The sequence below is a fragment of the Bufo bufo genome, chromosome 4 (genome assembly GCF_905171765.1).
Source record: "Bufo bufo chromosome 4, aBufBuf1.1, whole genome shotgun sequence".
In the NCBI taxonomy this organism is placed as follows: domain Eukaryota; kingdom Metazoa; phylum Chordata; class Amphibia; order Anura; family Bufonidae; genus Bufo; species Bufo bufo.
In genome coordinates, this window is record NC_053392.1 from 378,588,485 (window position 1) to 378,602,885 (window position 14,401).

General features: G+C 46.6%; 1 non-coding gene across 1 annotated transcript; it reads right to left on the bottom strand.

Annotated features, from left to right (window-relative positions):
- Positions 1-13,357: 13,357 nt before the first annotated feature.
- Positions 13,358-13,539, bottom strand: LOC121000099. Its single transcript, XR_005778747.1, has one exon. It is a non-coding gene; the product is annotated as a U2 spliceosomal RNA (small nuclear RNA).
- Positions 13,540-14,401: the final 862 nt, after the last annotated feature.

A 14,401-nucleotide genomic window follows, 5' to 3' on the forward strand; every position in this document is an offset into this window, starting at 1 on the left:
CCTGCATGAAGAGACCAAAAATGTAACAACTTGTCTTTACAATAGACTTCTTGAAGCTATAGTACCTTGCAATGAGGGGAGTGGGGGGTCCTGGCAATCAGGCTCCCACGCAGAATGTGATGGCATATCAAAGCAATATTTTACACCTATCTGGGATTAGAAAATCTATTTCAAGCATAGCTCCACTTATAATGAACGCTAGTTTTCCTTCCCGGTGTTTTAAAACTGCCATTCTGCCATGCTGGGTATTGAGGTGTCAGTTTTAAAACTTCAGAATAGGGAAACTGCGTGCTTCATAAGTGGAGCTGCGGTTTCCAAGAGTTTTTTCTTGATGACCTATTCTCTTTAAAGGTCCTCAGTAACTGATCAGTGGGGGTATGACATCCGGGACCCCCACCAATCAGCTGTTTGAGAAGGCAGCGGTGCTCTCAGTAGTGCTGCTGCCCAAGCTTTTCCGAGGCCACATGAAGTCATGTTCCTCTGTCACAAGGGCTAGGTGCAGCTCAGCCCCACTGAAGTGAATACCAAGCACAGCTGCTATACAATGTACGGAGCTGCGCTTGGTGAGCAGAGACAAGGCCGTGGTGCTACTGCAAGTGCCAGTGCCTTCTCAAACAGCTGATAAGAGGGGGCCCTGGGTGTCAGACCCCCACTGATCAGATATTGATGACCTATCCAGAGGTCATCAGTAAAAAAAAACCTCAGAAAACGCATTTAACCTCTTAAGGACCCAGACAATTTTTGTTTTTGGGTTTGCATTTTTTTCTCCGCATCTTCCAAGACCCTTAAGTTAAATTCACTATATCTTGTCTTTAAAAACGGGAAAACATTATTTGCTGGATGAAATTAAAAACAAAAACCTACTTCCACCACGGTTTTTAGAGTTTTATTTTTATGGTGTTCACTATATGCTAAAAATGATATGATGAGCTTATTTTGCAGGTCAATATGATTAAAGCAAAACCTAATTTATTTAGTTTTTATTATGTAATATTATTATGTTATACCTGTTATGTTATACCTTTGAATCGAGAGGAAAAAAGCAGTCTGGTTTGAGAGCTGCACTTATACAAGCAGACAAACAACGCAAATTTGTGAGCGTTCACGTGGTTGAGTTCAAGTGTGTGTTTGTATTAAGAGTGTGACTTTAGATTACGTGACTTAAGATTCAGGGACTTTAGGATGGGAATACAGTAAGTTAGATTCTTATCACTGCACCATATTGTATTTTTTTCTCTTTTCTTGAATAATCCTCATTTAGTATGTGTTCCATAATTGACAGCGCAGTCCAGTGCACATCTTGTCTGATGTATGCAGTCCTGGAACAGACGTTTGAGGGTGCATATCTTTGTTCAAAATGTGAGCAAATTGACTGTTTGGAATCGCACATCGTGTATCTAACCGGGCGAGTTTCAACACTGAGAAGCTTTGACAAGTTTGCAAGGTTGCAAGATCCAGCAGTCATGGTCCATATCGTAACCAATGACAAAGTTAGAGGTAGGTGGAGAGTTCTTAAACTCACAAGCTTAGGGCAAGGACCACAAAGGGAGTGTTTTCCGAAATACTACCTGTGCAACAAGCCACACAAGAAAGGCAGCGGGAGATTAGGGAGGTTAACAAGTGGCTCAAGAACTGGTGTAGGTGGAGGGGTTTGGGTTCCTGGAGTACTGGGCCGACTTCTCTGTTGGCTACAGGCCCTATCGTAGGGATGGGCTGCACCTCAATGGGGAAGGGGCAGCTGTGTTGGGGGAGAAGATGGCTAGAAGTTTGGAGGAGTGTTTAAACTAGGGACTGGGGGGGAGGGTAATTACGTTATAGGATGAGAAGATAGTGCAGATAGAGACCGGGGGCAAGATGGTGGGACTGGGGGAGGAATGGAAGGAGGGACTAGAACAGATCAGAAGGAAAGGTGTAGGGTAAAAAATATACATAAACCTCTTAATTGTATGTATACTAATGCCAGAAGCCTGACTAATAAAACTGGTTAACTGGAATTAGTGATGTGTGAAGCAAACTGCTCCAGGTCTCTCTTATTGGCAACAGCAATTTTAAGATCTCTCCACAGGTGTTCAATGGGATTTAGATCTGGACTCATTGCTGGCTACTTCAGAACTCTCCAGCGCTTTGTTGTCATCCATTTCTGGGTGCTTTTTGATGTATGTTTGGGGTCATTGTCCTGCTGGAAGACCCAAGATCTCAGCTTTCTGACACTGGTCTCTACAGTGCGACCCAAAATCCGTTGGTAATCCTCAGATTTCATGATGCCTTGCACACATTCAAGGCACCCAGTGCCATAGGCAGCAAAACAACCCCAAAACATCAATGAACCTCCACCATATTTCACTGTTCTTTTCTTTGTAGGCCTCATTCCGTTTTCGGTAAACAATAGAATGATGTGCTTCACCAAAAAGCTCTATCTTGGTCTCATCTGTCCACAAGACGTTTTCCCAAAAGGATTTTGGCTTACTCAAGTTCATTTTTGCAAAATGTAGTCTTGCTTTTTTATGTCTCTGTGTCAGCAGTGGGGTCCTCCTGGGTCTCCTGCCATAGCGTTTCATTTCATTTGAAAGGCGACGGATATTTAGCGCTGACACTGATGCTCCCTAAGCCTGCAGGACAGCTTGAATATCTTTGGAATTTGTTTGGGGCTGCTTATCCACCATTCGGACTAATCTGCATGGATACCTTTCATCAATTTTTCTCTTCCGTCCACGCCCAGGGAGATTAGCTACAGTGCCATGGGTTGAAAACTTCTTGATAATGTTGCGCACTGTGGACATAGGCAAATCTAGATCTCTGGAGATGGACTTGTAACCTTGAGATTGTTGATATTTTTCCACAATTTTGGTTCTCAAGTCCTTAGGCTACTTTCACACCTGCGTTCGGGGCTCCGCTTGTGAGCTCCGTTTGAAGGGTCTCACAAGCGGCCCCGAACGCAGCCGTCCAGCCCTAATGCATTCTCAGTGGAGGCGGATCCGCTCAGAATGCATCAGTCTGGCGGCGTTCAGCCTCCGCTCCGCTCAGCGAGCGGACACCTGAACGCTGCTTGCAGCGTTCAGGTGTCCGCCTGGCCGTGCGGAGGCAAGCGGATCCGTCCAGACTTACAATGTAAGTCAATGGGGACGGATCCGTTTGAAGATGACACTATATGGCTCAATCTTCAAACGGATCCGTCCCCCATTGACTTTCAATGTAAAGTCTGGACGGATCCGTCTGAACAACTTTCACACTTAGAAATTTTTCTAAGTTATAATGCAGACCGATCCGTTCTGAACGGATGCAAACGTCTGCATTATAGGAGCGGATCCGTCTGATGAAACATCAGACGGACCCGCTCCGAACGCTAGTGTGAAAGTAGCCTTAGGCCTCTTTCACACGGGCGTTGCGGAAAAATGTGCGGGTGCGTTGCGGGAACACCCGCGATTTTTGCGCGCGAGTGCAAAACATTGTAATGCGTTTTGCACTCGCGTGAGAAGAATCGCGCGTGTTTGGTACCCAAACCCGAACTTCTTCACAGAAGTTCGGGCTTGGGATCGGTGTTCTGTAAATAGTATTATTTTCCCTTATAACATGGTTATAAGGGAAAATAATAGCATTCTGAATACAGAATGCATAGTAAAACAGGGCTGAAGGGGTTAAAAAAAAATAAAAAATCATTTAACTCACCTTAATCCACTTGCTCGCGATGCCTGGCATCTCCGTCTAACTCTTTTACTGTATAGGACCTGTGGAGAGCATTAACTATAGTTTAAGGACCTGGGATGACGTCACTCTGGTCATCACATGGTACGTCACATGATCTTCTACCATGGTGAATCACCATGGTAAAAGATCATGTGACGTATCATGTGATGACCGGAGTGAAGTCATCCCAGGTCCTTAAACTATAGTTAATGCTCTCCACAGGTCCTATACAGTAAAAGAGTCAGACGGAGATGCCGGGCATCGCGAGCAAGTGGATTAAGGTGAGTTAAATGATTTTTATTTTTTTTTAACCCCTTCAGCCCTGTTTTACTTAGCATTCTTTATTCAGAATGCTATTATTTTCCCTTATAACCATGTTATAAGGGAAAATAATAAGGTTCGGGTCTCCATCCCGATCGTCTCCTAGCAACCGTGCGTGAAAATCGCACCGCATCCGCACTTGCTTGCGGATGCTTGCGATTTTCACGCAACCCCATTCATTTCTATGGGGCCTGCGTTACGTGAAAAACGCACAAAGAGGAGCATGCTGCGATTTTCACGCAACGCAAAAGTGATGCGTGAAAATCACCGCTCGTGTGCACAGCCCCATAGAAATGAATGGGTCAGTATTCAGTGCGGGTGCAATGCGTTCACCTCCCGCATCGCATCCGCGCGGAATACTCGCTCGTGTGAAAGGGGCCTTAGACAGTTCTCTTCTCCTTTTTCTGTTGTCCATGCTTAGTGTGGCGCACACAGACACACAATGCAAAGACTAAGTGAACTTCTCTCCTTTTTATCTGCTTTCATGTGTGATTTTTATATTGCCCACACCTGTTACTTGCCCCAGGTGAGTTTAAAGGAGCATCACATGCTTGAAACAATCTTATTTATCCACAATTTTGTAAGGGTGCCAATAATTTTGTCCAGCCCATTTTTGGAGTTTGGTGTGACATTATGTCCAATTAGCTTTTTTTCCTCCCTTTTTTGGTTTTGTTCCAATACACACAAAGGGAATAAACATGTGTATAGCAAAACATGTGTTACCGCAATGCTTTTCTGTGAGAAATACTTCATTTTCTTGAAAAATTTCCAGGGTGCCAACATTTATGGCTATGACTGTATGACTGCGGTTAACGTACAGGGTTACAGTCTGTTTAGAAAGGAAAGGATAGCAAAAACTGGAGAGGGGGAGGCGTCTGCCTTTTTGTAAAGTCCTGTCTAAAGCCCACAGTCCAAGAAGATATAAATGTGAGGAACATTAACATGTGGAGTCAGTGTGGGTAGAAATACATGGAGGCAAAAACAATAAAATACTAATAGGAGTTTATTATAAACCACCTAATATACCAGAGTCCACAGAAAATCTACTACTAAACGAGATAGACGAGGCGGCAAATCATAATGAGGTTGCTATTATGGGGGACTTCAACTACCCAGATATAGACTGGGAAACTGAAACCTGTATATCTTATAAAGGAAACAGGTTCTTGGCATTAACCAAAGACAAATACCTTTCCCAACTGGTTCAGGACCCGACTAGAGGGACGGCCATACTGGACTTAGTATTAACCAATAGACCTGACAGAACAACAGATGTGCAAGTTGGGGGACATTTGTAATCCAGCTGTATTACTTACAACTAAGTTCCATAGCAGAGAGGAGGGAGGAGGCAGGCCGGGAGGGCGACGCGTCACTCACTACGTCACGCGCCCACGCCGCCTGCTTCATTCATAAAGTGGGCAGGGCAGGTGCATGATGTAGTGAGTGACGCACCGCCCGCCCACCCTCCCGGCCTGCCTCCTCCCTCCTCCGGAACTTAGTTGTAAGTAATACAGCTGGATTACAAATGATTATTATATAAAACAAGCCTGACCCAAGGGAGAGTCACAAGAACCACCCTATACATGCACATCCAACAATAGCCATGTATTAAAATATATATAAAGTTTATTAGACACACCAACAAACACACACATTAAAAATTGTATACAATATGAACAGTGCGTCGGTGTAAAGATTGGTATCCCCGACACATACAGAATCCACTGAATGTCAACTGGATAAGGACATGCAATATAACCCAGCTATACAAAATATGCACCTATAAGTAGAGATGTCCCGAACTATTCGCCGGCGAACATAGCTTGTTAGCGTTCGCCGCGGCAGGCGAACATATGCGATGTTCGGTCCGCCCCCTATTCATCATCATTGAGTAAACTTTGACCCTGTACCTCACAGTCAGCAGACACATTCCAGCCAATCAGCATCATACCCTCCCTCCCAGACCCTCCCACCTCCTGGACAGCATCCATTTTAGATTCATTCGGAAGCTGCATTCTTAGTGAGAGGAGGGACAGTGTAGCTGCTGCTGATTTAATAGGGAAAGCAATAGCTAGGCAAGTGTATTCAGTGTCCACTGCAGTCCTGAAAGACTCATCTGATCTCTGCTGTAAGGACAGCACCCCAAAAAGCCCTTTTTAGGGCTAGTACATCAGTCTGCTTCTTTTTTTTTTTCCTGTGTAATCTAATTGCAGTTGCCTGCCAGCGTGTGTGTCAGGCTCACAGCGTATACTGTGCCCACTTGCCCAGTGCCACCACTCATATCTGGTGTCACAGTAGCTTGCATTTAAAAAAAAACAAAAAACTTTTTTGACTGTAAAATAATAGCAGTCAGTTGCCTGCACGCGTTTTTTTTTTTTACAGGCCCTGCAAGTGCACAGTGTCACCAGCGCAACTCATATCTGGTGTCACAGTAGATTACATTTTAAAAAATACAACAATTTTGACAGTGAAATAATAGCAGTCAGTTGCCTGCACGTGTGTGTGTGTTTAAGGCCCTGCAAGTGCATAGTGTCACCAGCGCAACTCATATCTGGTGTCAAAGTAGATTTATTTATTTTTTTAAAAACAACAATTTTGACTGTAATAGATTGAATAGCAGTTAGTTGTCTGCAAGCGTGTGTGTCAGGCCTACAGCGTCTACAGTCGTGGCCAAAAGTTTTGAGAATTACATAAATATTGGAAATTGGAAAAGTTGCTGCTTAAGTTTTTATAATAGCAATTTGCAAATACACTAGAATGTTATGAAGAGTGATCAGATGAATTGCATAGTCCTTCTTTGCCATGAAAATTAACTTAATCCCCCAAAAAAATTTCCACTGCATTTCATTGCTGTCATTAAAGGACCTGCTGAGATCATTTCAGTAATCGTCTTGTTAACTCAGGTGAGAATGTTGATGAGCACAAGGCTGGAGATCATTATGTCAGGCTGATTGGGTTAAAATGGCAGACTTGACATGTTAAAAGGAGGGTGTGTCATGACCGGCGTCACACAAAGGGAGGGAAATGGGAAGGCCCTGTCCAAGGGAGAGGGAAAGGTGGTGACCCCTGACTCACCTTGAGGCTGGCACCTGACTGCCCTGACGTCCCTAGACGGGTTCCTCACCCGTACGCCGATCACGTGCCTAAACCCTGGTTTTCCCTAAGATGAGCCCTACGTAGTGAACAGGGCGGTGGGATAACTAGTCCGCACCACTGACACTAAAGGAAAACACCAAGGAGAGGACAGACAAAACAGACAAAACATATAATCCCAGGTGGGCTACAACAACAGACAACAAAAGCCCAACAGGGATCCGGAGGGTAACACTCTGGAACAACAACCAGGGATCACAGCTACTCAGCTCCAGTGGGTCAGTATAGAAGTCCAGGCAGGAAGCTCTATATCTGGCAACCAGAGAAGTGGGAGAGGGGAATATAAGGAGGTTGGGAGTGCTGGACAAGAAACAGCTGAGGAGAAGAAGCTACGGAACCCTGAGTGAGCCAAAAAGGGTTGCAAGGCAAACTCAGAAAGCTACCATTAAGAAGCAGCACTATCTTTATACATAGAGCGCGCAGCCACCCGCTGCGACTTCCTGACCCCGGATATAATGGAGTCAGACGTGGCTCTTGACACCCTCGTGACAGGGTGATGCTTGAAATCATTGTTCTTCCATTGTTAACCATGGTGACCTGCAAAGAAACGCGTGCAGCCATCATTGCGTTGCATAAAAATGGCTTCACAGGCAAGGATATTGTGGCTACTAAGATTGCACCTCAATCAACAATTTATAGGATCATCAAGAACTTCAAGGAAAGAGGTTCAATTCTTGTTAAGAAGGCTTCAGGGCGTCCAAGAAAGACCAGCAAGCGCCAGGATTGTCTCCTAAAGAGGATTCAGCTGCGGGATCGGAGTGCCACCAGTGCAGAGCTTGCTCAGGAATGGCAGCAGGCAGGTGTGAGCGCATCTGCACGCACAGTGAGGCGAAGACTTTTGGAAGATGGCCTGGTGTCAAGAAGGCCAGCAAAGAAGCCACTTCTCTCCAAAGAAAACATCAGGGACAGATTGATTTTCTGCAGAAAGTATGGTGAATGGACTGCTGAGGACTGGGGCAAAGTCATATTCTCCGATGAAGCCTCTTTCCGATTGTTTGGGGCATCTGGAAAATTGCTTGTCCGGAGAAGAAAAGGTGAGCGCTACCATCAGTCCTGTGTCATGCCAACAGTAAAGCATCCTGAGACCATTCATGTGTGGGGTTGCTTTTCATCCAAGGGAGTGGGCTCACTCACAATTTTGCCCAAAAACACAGCCATGAATAAAGAATGGTACCAAAACACCCTCCAACAGCAACTTCTTCCAACAACAGTTTGGTGAAGAACAATGCATTTTCCAGCACGATGGAGCACCGTGCCATAAGGCAAAAGTTATAACTAAGTGGCTCGGGGACCAAAACGTTGACATTTTGGGTCCATGGCCTGGAAACTCCCCAGATCTTAATCCCATTGAGAACTTGTGGTCAATCCTCAAGAGACGGGTGGACAAACAAAAACCCACTAATTCTGACAAACTCCAAGAAGTGATTATGAAAGAATGGGTTGCTATCAGTCAGGAATTGGCCCAGAAGTTGATTGAGAGCATGCCCAGTCGAATTGCAGAGGTCCTGAAAAAGAAGGGCCAACACTGCAAATACTGACTCTTTGCATAAATGTCATGTAATTGTCGATAAAAGCCTTTGAAACGTATGAAGTGCGTGTAATTATATTTCACTACATCACAGAAACAACTGAAACAAAGATCTAAAAGCAGTTTAGCAGCAAACTTAGTGAAAACTAATATTTGTGTCATTCTCAAAACTTTTGGCCACGACTGTACTCTGCCAACTTCTGCCAGTGCACAGTGCCACTCATATCTGGTGTCACAGTAGCTTGCACGCATAATACAACTAAACTAATCTAAAAAAAATGACAGGCAGAGGCAGGCCACCCCGCAGTGGCCGTCGTGGTCGTGGTGCTGTGATTCCCTTTGGCCCTAGAATAATGCCCAGTGTTCAGAGGCCACGTACCCTGAACTCAAAAAGTTCTGAGGACATAGTTGACAGGACATCCAATCTTCTACAGCTTCCGCTCGGAACCTTGACGCACCATCCTCCTCCAGCTCAGCTTTGGGCACCTCTCAAGTTACCACTCGCCCGCCTGCCGCCACCACCAACACTAGCACCACAGCTGCTTCACTTGATCTGTCAGAGGAGTTATTTACACATCAGTTGGAAGAAATGAGTGATGCGCAGCCATTATTGCCAGAGGATGTAGATAACAGGGATATGTCTCAGTCAGGCAGCATTGCACACATGGACGTACGGTGTGATGATGATGATGTACCCGCTACTGCTTCCTTTGCTGAGTTGTCAGATACAAGTGAAGCGGTTGATGATGACGATGTGTCCGTGGATGTCACGTGGGTGCCCGCTCAAAGAGAAGAAGAAGAACAGGGGGGAAGTTCAGATGGGGAGACAGAGAGGAGGAGGAGACGAGTTGGAAGCAGGGGGAGGTCGTTGCAAGGAGCTAGTGGCACAGTTAGACAGCATGCATCGGCACCCGGGGTCAGCCAGACAGCACGCCAATCAACGCATGCTGTTGTCACCACCAGAATGCCGTCATTGCAGAGATCATCAGGGTGGCATTTTTTTTGTGTGTCTGCCACTGACAACAGCGATGCCATTTGCAACCTGTGCCAAAAGAAACTGAGTCGTGGGAAGTCCAACACCCACCTAGGTACAACTGCTTTGCGAAGGCACATGATCTCAAATCACAAACGCCTATGGGAACAACACATGAGTACAAGCAGCACACAAACTCAAAGCCGCCATCCTCCTCCTGGTCCAGCATCTTCAGCCACGTCAACCACTGCTGTCCTCCTTGCCCCCTATCAACCATCCGCCACTCCGTCTCTCGCCTTGAGCAGTTTCTGCTCATCTGCCCACAGTCAAGTGTCTGTCAAGGACATGTTTGAGCGTAAGAAGCCAATGTCACAAAGTCACCCCCTTGCCCGGTGTCTGACAGCTGGCTTGTCGGAACTCTTAGCCCGCTAGCTTTTACCATACAAGCTGGTGGAGTCTGAGGCCTTCCAAAAATTTGTAGCTATTGGGACACCGCAGTGGAAGGTGCCCGGCCGAAATTTCTTTGCACAAAAGGCAATCCACAACCTGTACTCGATTGTGCAAAAGGAAGTGATGGCATGTCTGGCACACAGTGTTAGGGCAAGGGTCAATCTGACCACTGATACCTGGTCTGCAAAGCACGGTCAGGGCAGGTATATCACCTACACTGCGCATTGGGTAAACCTGCTGACGGCTGCCAAGCATGTAATGCGTGGCTCTGCAGAGGAGTTGGTGACACTGCCACGACTTGCAGGCAGGCCTGCTGCCACCTCCTCTACTCCTCCTACTCCATCCTCTTCCATAACCTCCTCGGCTGAGTCCTCTTCTGCTGCTGCGTCTTGCTCCACATCAACTGCACCCCCCCCCCAGCTCCCCAGGGGTTATTCCACATCCGGGATACGACAGTGTCACGCCGTCTTGGGGTTGACTTGCCTGAAAGCAGAGAGTCACACCGGACCAGCACTCCTGTCTGCCCTGAACGCACAGGTGGATCAGTGGCTGACTCCGCACCAACTGGAGACTGGCAAAGTGGTGTGTGACAACGGAAGCAATTTGTCGGCGGCATTGAATTTGGGCAAGTTGACACATGTGCCATGCATGGCACATGTGTTGAATCTGATTGTACAACGCTTTGTGCACAAGTACCCAGGCTTACAGGATGTCCTCAAGCAGGCCAGGAAGGTGTGTGGCCATTTCAGGCGTTCCTACACGGCCATGGCGCACTTTTCAGATATCCAGCGGCGAAACAACATGCCAGTGAGGCGCTTGATTTGCGACAGCCCGACACGTTGGAATTCAACACTCCTAATGTTTGACCGCCTGCTCCAACAAGAAAAATCTGTCAACGAGTATTTGTATGACTGGGGTGCTAGGACAGCCTCTGCAGAGCTGGGTATTTTTTTGCCACGTTACTGGACGCTCATGCGCAATGCCTGTAGGCTCATGCGTAGTTTTGAGGAGGTGACAAACCTAGTCAGTCGCACCGAAGGCACCATCAGCGACATCATCCCATTTGTTTTCTTCCTGGAGCGTGCCCTGCGAAGAGTGCTGGATCAGGCCGTAGATGAGCGTGAAGAGGAAGAGTTGTGGTCACTATCACCACCAGAAACAGCCTTATCAGCATCGCTTGCTGGACCTGCGGCAACGCTGGAAGAGGAGTGTGAGGAAGAGGAGTCAGAGGAGGAATGTGGCTTTGAGGAGGAGTAGGAAGACTAACCACAGCAGGCATCCCAGGGTGCTCGTTGTCACCTATCTGGTACCCGTGGTGTTGTACGTGGTTGGGGGGAAGAACAGACTTTCAGTGAGATCACTGAGGACGAGGAATGGGACATGAGTAGCTCGGCATCCAACCTTGTGCAAATGGGGTCTTTCATGCTGTCGTGCCTGTTGAGGGACCCTCGTATAAAAAGGCTGAAGGAGATCGACCTGTACTGGGTGGCCACGCTACTAGACCCCCAGTATAAGCAGAAAGTGCCTGAAATGTTACCGAATTACCGCAAGTCGGAAAGGATGCAGCAGTTCCAAAATAAATTAAAAAGTATGCTTTACACAGCGTATAAGGGTGATGTCACAGCACAACGGGAATCTAACAGGGGAAGAGGTGAAAGTAATCCTCCTACCACGACCACGCCGGCAAGGACAGGATGCTTTACAGACGTGATGTTGATGGAAGACATGCAGAGCTTTTTAAGTCCTATGCATCGCCACAGCCCTTCGGGGTCCACCCTCAGAGAACGACTCGACCGACAGGTAGCAGACTACCTCGCCTTAACTGAAGATATCGACACTCTGAGGAGCGATGAACCCCTTGACTACTGGGTGTGCAGGCTTGACCTGTGGCCTGAGCTATCCCAATTTGCAATACAACTTCTGGCCTGCCCCGCTTCAAGTGTCCTGTCAGAAAGGACCTTCAGTGCAGCAGGAAGTATTGTCACTGAGAAGAGAAGTCACCTAGGTCAAAAAAATCTAGATTACCTCACCTTTATTAAGATGAATGAGTCATGGATCCCGAAGGGACTGACAGTGAGCGATACATTTGACTAATAAAGGCCTGATGATGAGATGAGCTGCCTTGGGCTAAAAATGGTCCACACGCTGCTGTATTTTATCTCTGCATGCCGGATGACTTGCGTGACTTATCTGCCACCAACTAGGGTTCAAGCCAAAATGTTTTAGTGCACTTTCTGCCTGGAAAACATCAATTTTTCAGGCATGTGTACATGCCTAATTTTTCTGGCCTCTGGTGCTGCACTGTGGCTGCAAAAACAAAACAAAAAAAAGGCACATACATGTGTCAATTCCCCTTCTTGATCGTTACCTTGTTGTGGTGAAGGGGCTTGCGTATCACAATGAAGCGACCACCTCTATGAGTGTGTTGGCAATGGCAATGTTGGCACACCCTAGATGATAAGGTCGTTGCTTCATTGTGAACAGACCAAAAGCAATCGGCTGGATAATTTTGCATAGAAAAAACATTAGTTTTCTTTGTGATCATCTAAGGTGATCATTAAAGCCTACTAGGCCAACAATGGGCCCACACTGCAGAATCATTGTTTTCTGGGTCACTTAACTGTCACTGAACTACCTCAGTCAGCACGACCATAGACTTTGAAAAACCCCCATCGCCTGCAATCTCCCAAACGTGCGCACGAGCACAGTCATCACTACACCAAGATTGACGCATAGAGGAATAAAATTTATGTCATGTGTGTCAACTATTGACAACTCTTTGCGGTTGTCTAAAATCTATTCCATACACGTCCCCTGATAGGGGACGTAACAGGGATTAAACTGATAGGAATAGTACTTCTTAACACACCACTCATATCTGGTGGCACAGTACATTGCACGGCGCACGCGCAGTGCCCCAAATTGGAAGTAGGAGGACCAACCAAGCATCTTTTTCCATCTCCCGGTTCCTAAAATCTATTTCATACACCGGCCCCTGATAAGGGACGTAACAGGGATTAAACTGATAGGAATAGTACTACTTAAACACACCACTCATATTGGGATTGCACAGTACATTACACGGCGCACGCGCAGTGCCCCAAATTGGAAGAAAGAGGACCGACCAAGCATCTTTTTCCATCTCCCAGTTCCTAAAATCTATTCCATACACGTCCCCTAATAGGGGACGTAACAGGGATTAAACTGATAGGAATAGTACTACTTAAACACACCACTCATATCTGGTGGCACAGTACATTGCAAGGCGTACGCGCAGTGCCACAAATTGGAAGTAAGAGGACCGATCAAGCATCTTTTTCCATCTCCCGGTTCCTAAAATCTATTCCATACACCGGCCCCTGATAGGGGACAAAACAGAGATTAAACTGTTAAGAACAGATTTTTTTTTTTATAAAAAAAAAAAAGAGGACAGCCTCTGCGGAGCTGGGTATTTTTTGGCCGCGTTACTGAATGCTCATGCACAATGGCTTTAGGCTCATGCGTCCTTTTGCGGAGGTGACAAACCTGGTCAGTCAAACCCAAGGCAACATCATCGACCTCATCCCATATGAGTTTTTTCTGGAGCGTGCCATGCGAAGAGTGCTGGATGAGGCCGTAGATGAGCATGAAGAGGAAGAGTTGTGGTCACCATCACCACCAGAAGCAGCCTTGTCGTCGTCGATCGCTGGACCTGCGACAATGCAGAGAGAGGAGTCTGAAGAAGAGGAGTCAGAGGAGGAAGGTGGCTTTGAGGAGGTGGAAGACCAACCACAGCAGGCGTCCCAAGGGGCTTGTTGTCACCTTTCAGGGACCCTTGGTGTTGTACGTGGCTGGGTGGAGGAAGAGACCTTCAATGATGTCAGTGAGGACAAGGAACGGGACATGGCTAGCTTGGTATCCAACCTTGTGCAAATGGGGAGTTTGCGGCTGTGCAAATGGACTGTTTGCGGTTGTTTGCGATGAGTTAAACGGGGAGTTTGGTCTGTCACTGTGAAGCGGGCGTAACCCTTACACTACCTGATCGATACAACATCTTACCTGATTTTTTAAAGCACATTATTCCAAACAATTTAGGAATGTTAGGTGATTTATGCCCTTTATGGATTAAAACCCGACTCTGCGTCAACTATGTAATTTTCCATCGGAGTTTTGCCATGGATCCCCCTCCGGCATGCCACAGTCCAGGTGTTAGTCCCCTTGAAACAACTTTTCCATCACTATTGTGGCCAGAAAGATTCCCTATGGGTTTTAAAATTCGCCTGCCTATTGAAGTCTATGGCGGTTCGCCCGTT